This window comes from Carcharodon carcharias, chromosome 11 (assembly GCF_017639515.1).
Source record: "Carcharodon carcharias isolate sCarCar2 chromosome 11, sCarCar2.pri, whole genome shotgun sequence".
In the NCBI taxonomy this organism is placed as follows: Eukaryota; Metazoa; Chordata; class Chondrichthyes; order Lamniformes; family Lamnidae; genus Carcharodon; species Carcharodon carcharias.
This window is the reverse complement of record NC_054477.1, coordinates 5,434,809-5,440,785: the sequence shown is the minus strand read 5'-3', so window position 1 is coordinate 5,440,785 and position 5,977 is coordinate 5,434,809. Positions and strand designations below refer to the sequence as shown.

General features: G+C 46.7%; 1 pseudogene; it reads left to right on the top strand.

Annotated features, from left to right (window-relative positions):
- The first annotated feature begins 1,187 nt into the window (after positions 1-1,187).
- On the top strand, positions 1,188-5,710 carry LOC121284319 (annotated as a pseudogene).
- The last annotated feature ends 267 nt before the right edge of the window (positions 5,711-5,977 follow it).

Sequence of the window (5,977 nt, the reverse complement as noted above, 5' to 3'; positions counted from 1 at the left end):
GTGTGGAAGGGGATTCTGAACTTCAACCACCCTTTTAAACTTGAATTCCAGAGAGAGAGAGAGAGAAGCTAGTAATTGAGGAAAGAGAGAGGGAAAGAGATAAGAGAGCTTCAGAGAGAAAGAGAAACCAGAAATTATGAATTGTCTAAAGTGAAGCTTAGAATGAAGGAAGAGAGGAGAGAGAGTGATTCTGATTTCTTTGGGGAATTTTGATTTAACTAAAAATCTTCGGTTAGTGCCTAAATTTAGAGGGGATGTAGTTGAAAGATGCTTTACCTCATTTGAAAAGATAGCTATGAAATTGAATTGACCAGGACATACTTCGGCTATCGTGTTACAGAGTGTGTTTTCAGGTACAGAAATGAAAGTGTATGCAAGCTTTTCGGAGGAGCAGTCTGCAGATTATGGGCTAGTAAAGAAGACAATATTAAATGCTTATGAGCTCATCCCTGAAGCTTGTCAGTTTAAATTTAGGACTTTGAGGAAAGGACTTGGAGTTTGCAAGAGAAAAATAAATGATCTGGGACCAATGGTTCAGGGCATTAAAATTAGACAAGGACCTTTGAAAACATAAGAGAAGTTATGATTATGGAAGAATTTAGAAATAGCATTCCAATAAACACCAAGACATCTTTAGATGAAAGACAAAGCAACAGGATCTGGGAAGCTACGGTTTTAACCGATTATGTATGAGGTTTCACACAAACGGTTAAGTGTAAAAAGTTTTAGAAGTACCTGGATGAGCACATATAGCAATGTGATAACATTCAAGGCCAAGGGCCAAGTGCTGCTAAATGGGATTTGGGAGACACGCTTCGGTTATCATGTTACAGAGTGTTTTTTTCTCACGTACAGCAATGAAGGTGTATGCAAGCTTATCGGAGGAGCAGTCTGCAGATTACAGGCTAGTAAAGAAGGCAATATTAAATGTTTATGAGCTTGTCCCTGAATCTTATCAGCTGAAGTTTGGGACTTTGAGGAAAAGACTTAATCAGACTTACAGTTTGCAAGAGAAAAATAACTTATCTGGGACCAATGGTTCAGGGCATTTTAGACAAGGACCTTTGAAAAAGCCAGAGAGGTTACGATTATGGAATAATTTAAAAATAGCATTTCCGTAAACACCAAGACGTTTTTAGATGAAAGACAAAGCGAAAAGATCAGGGAAGCTGCGGTTTTAACCGATTATGTATGAGATTTCACACAAACGGTTAAGTGTAAAAAGTTTGAGAAGTACCTGGATGAGCACATATAGCAACATGATAACATTCAAGGCCAAGGGCCAAGTGCTAGTAAACGGGATTAGGGGGGTAGTTCAAGTGTTTCTCACATGTCGGTGCAGACTCGATGGGCCAAGGGGCCTCTTCTGCGCCCTGTGATTCTGCAGGGGAAGGGTCATATGGAACTGAGCAGGGAAATTGGAGACTTAGGAAAAACTAGTGATGATAAAAACATGAGTAGTAAGGATCAAGCTGAAGGACGGTATCCTATGAAAGGTGGCAAAAGTAGGGCTGAAGGAAGGAAATGGACTTGTCACCATTGTAATAAGGCGGGATGCACGAGATCAGGTTGTTGGAGGTTAAATGAGAAACTGATTGCGGCGATTGGAACTCCAGTTCTGGATATAAGGTAGCTGAGGGCTCAGAGACCCAGAGGCAAGAAACACCCGCGGTTTTTGTACCTGTGGAGCAGGAAGAATCAGCGGTAGCTGGAGGAGTGGGAATGTGTTCACAGCCTACCCAAGGGAGCTCTGAAGGGCAGGTTACAGGGATGCTTAAAGATTTTATATGCAAAGGGAAAATATATCCATGTGTACAGGGAAGAGCAGGAAAGGCTGTCAAAGTTTTAAGTGATAATGGGCTAGCCAGTCCTTAGTGTTATGGGATAGTGCCTCCTGTTGTCCAGAAAGGTTATTGCAGGAGAAAATATTAATTAAGGGAATTCATGGCGAAGTCAAAACTATTTCATGAAACCTTTGAAGCATCTGATCCTTTGTCCACCTTCAGTACCTGAGCCCTTCAGGAGCACAGTGTCACCGGTCACAGATGCTGAAGAGATGGGGGCCAGCCCCACTTCAATGGTGCTGGGAGCACACAGTGAGAATGATGGAACTCTGTGCCGCCTGCCCACTACATTCTGGCAGCAATGACCAGCACCATCGAGGTGCAGGCATCAGTAATGTGTCCAGAGAGTGTGAGGCTTGACCTTCACTGTGGTCTGAAGGCTGCACAAAGCACAGGGAAGAGGCCCTAGACTGAGACACCTGCCTTTATCTTGTGCAGGAACCAAGGTTTCACATCTGAGTGACACAAACACTGCTCATCAGAACAAGGAACCACAGGCAGGGAGACATCCTTGGGAGTTTATTGACAATAGTGAACATTATGTACAAGTGATTAACACCCATACCCAGGCTTTGCAACTACAGCATCCTAACACCCGGTGCGGAAGGGGGTCGGGAAGGAGGAGGACCTCCCCGTGAACCTGCTCCTGGGCCTGGCCAAGTTGGCCATTAACAGGTCCAGGCAGCGGGCGATCGACGGGGGAGTCCCGCCCGATTGTTTGTCCCTCTTCCGCGGCTACGTTCGCAGCCGGAGGTCCCTGGAGAGGGAGCATGCGGTGTCTGCCGGCACTCTCGAGGCCTTCCGTGCTCGGTGGGCACCGTGAGGACTGGGGTGTTTTATTGACCCCCTTAATCACATTTTGATTTAAAGTTTGTAAGTTTCCTTTAAACTTTGTCCTTAGTTATACAGCTGACCTGAATTAGGGGTTGTGCTTGATTTGTCCTTCATTTTGTTAATTTAGTTTAATTGTTTTAACTCTAAAAGAGTTACATCTTCTTGACCTTCCTAACCCTGCCGCTATGTCCTGCTGCTCCCCAGTCATCCACAGAGGAGGTGGAGGCAGCTTCCTGACTGCTACACCCTGTCTGCGATGACCTTGGCAGGCGTCCTCTGGAGGGCCGAGAGCTGGAGGTCCCCGGCCTGCTTTTGGGGTCCTGCTGTGTGGCAGTGGCTCCCTCCTCGACCTGTGGAGCTGGAGCTACTGGGATCACAAGAAAAGGGGATTCGGATTAGCCGGACACTTTTGGAGTCACCTGGATGGGCCCGGAGTGTGCACCTGCGGAACCTCCTCCCTGTGGATGCCAGAGGGCCTCTGGCTGATTCCTTGAGGAGCAGAGGTAGCTGGAGTGAGATCGAACTGCCCCGCACCCCTCTCGCATATACACTGTTTGAGGCCAGTGTATGGCACCAGCGATGTAGTTGAGCCCGCACAGCAGAGCAGGAACAACATCCTAGACCAAGGTCTCCATGGCAGCTGCCATCCTACCAGTATTGACCTTAGTGCGTTGGCAATGCCGGCGCTATCACCTCAGCCTAATGGTGGACAGACTCCTCCATCGTGCCTCGCAATCTGAGGAGTGCAGCGGACATCCCTTCCTGATGTTCCCGAGCTTGCCTTTGCAGCTCCAGCAACTGTGACATGACCGAGTCCGGAGGCTCCTCTTCTGACTCGGACTCAGCGACGTTCTGGCCTCCAGCAGCTCCTCCAAGTGCCGGGGACCTGGGAAGGCCCCGCCTTCGCCTGTGAATCAGACGGCGCGATGTGCTCACCAGATTGTGATCCCGAGGCTACTCTAAAGCTGGGTCCCACCGAGATGTGTGTCTCTGCGCTGGTGGAGGGTGAGGGTGAGCGCTGTGATGGTTCTTCAGGGAGGGTGTCTTCAGGACAGTGTGAGGGCTGTCTGTTTCTTTCTTTAAGAGAGGCCCGAACAATCCCTGTCCCCCACCAGGATAGTCTGAGATCTCTGGAACAAAAACAGAAAATGCTGGAAAAACTCAGCAGGTCTGACAGCATCAGTGGAGAGAGAAACAAAGTTAACGTTACGAGTCCATATGACTTTTCTTCAGAGCTAAAGGGAAGTTCAAATATGATGAAATTGGTACTGTTTAAGGGGGGTGGAGCAGGTGAGGCTGGATAGAAGGCCAGCAATAGGTGGGGGCAAGGGAGAGATGGACAAAGATATCATGAACAAAAGGACAACGGAGGTGTTAATGGTGGTGGTAAGGGCTAAATGAGGTGCTGATAGTGGCATTAAGATAAGAAAGCAGGATGTGATAATAGCAGGACAAGGGTCAGTACTCTGAAAAGAACAACATGAACAAGTGACAGATGGTCCTTGTGGGGGTGGGAAAAACAGATCCAAATGGGATGAAGAAGAGGATAAAACAATGAATAAATGAATAAAAAAATGAATAAAAATAAGTGGATAAAAAATGAATATTGAAAAAAGGGATTAAAAAATGGGGGTGGGGATGGAGGAGAGAGTTCATGATCTAAAGTTGTTGAACTCAATGTTAAGTCCGGTAGGCTGTAAGGTGCCTAGTCGGAAGATGAGGTGCTGTTCCTCCAGTTTGCGTTGAGCTTCACTGGAACAATGCAGCAGACCAAGGACAGACATGTCCTGAGGACTCTCCACTCCTTCCTTGAACAGAGACCAGAACAATCCCCATCCACCACTACTCTCCTCCGTCTGGCTAAACTTGTTGTCACACTGAACAATTTCCCCTTTAACTCGTCTCACTTCCTCCAAATAAAAGGTGTGGCTATGGGTACCCGCATGGGTCCCAGTTATGCCTGTCTCTTTATGGGGTATGTGGAACATTCCTTGTTCCAGTCCTACTCCGGCTCCCTCCTACAACCCTTTCTTTGGCACATCGATGGCTGCTTCGGTGCATCTTCATGCTCTCACCTGGACCTGGAAAAGTTTATCGATTTTTTTTTTTTGCTTCCAATTTCCACCCCTTTCTCACCTCCATCTTTAACACTTCCGTTCTCTCTCTTGATCTGTGGAGAGGAACACAGTTAATGTTTTGTGTCCGTTTGACTCTTCAACAGAACTAAGGAAAAATAGAAGAGAGGCGAGATATAAGCTGGTTTAAGGAGGGGTGGGACAGGTAGAGCTGGATAGAGGGCCAGTGATAGGTGGAGATAGCCAAAAGATGTCATAGACAAAAGGACAAAGAGGAGTTGAAGGTGGTGATATTATCTAAGGAATGTGCTAATAGGTGACATTAAGGGTAGAAAGCAGGATGAGCAAGGTACAGATAGCCCTAGTGGGGGTGGGGTTGGGGGAAGGGATCAAAATAGCTATTTGTCCTTGTCAAGACAGAGGCTAAATCCAAGGCCTTGAAAGCAAAGGCGGCCATTTTGAAGGGGGTCCATAGTCACAGGCAGAAGAAAATTAGGATGATACCTACCTTCAGGAGACCAAAGACACTCAGACTGAGATAGCAGCCCAAATAACCCAGAAAGAGTGCTCCCAGGAGGATCAAATTGGACCATTATGTTATCATTAAGTTCCCTCTGACCACTGAGTCCACTATGAAGAAAATCGAGGACAGCAATACTTTGGTTTTGAAACCAAAACAGAAAATGCTGGAAAAACACAGCAGATCTAACTGCACCTGTGGAGGGAGAAACAGAGCTAAGGCTTTGAGTCCGTTTGACTCTTCTTCAGAGTCTTGGTTTTCATTGTTGACATCAAGGCCAATAAACATCAGCTAAAATGGGCTGTCAAGAAACCGTATGATATCAACGCAGCTAAAGTCAACGCTCTTATCAGGCCGACAGTGAGAAGGAAGCTAACGTCTGTCTGAGTGCAGACTATGATGCATTGGATGTTGCTAAGAAGATTGGCAGCATCTAACCTGATTTCAAGAAGAGCTGTATAAATATTGCAATAAAGTTTTAAAATGAAAAAAAAAGCATTCATTACAAGCCCACCGACTCCCACAGCTACCTCGACTACAGCTTCTCACACCCCGCTTCCTGTAAGGACTCCATCCCATTCTCTCAGTTCCCTCGCCTCCTTCGCATCTGTTCCGATGATACCACTTTCCAAAACAGTTCTTCTGACATGTCTTCCTTCTTCCTTAACCGAGGTTTCCCACCCGCAGTGGTTGACAGGTCCCCT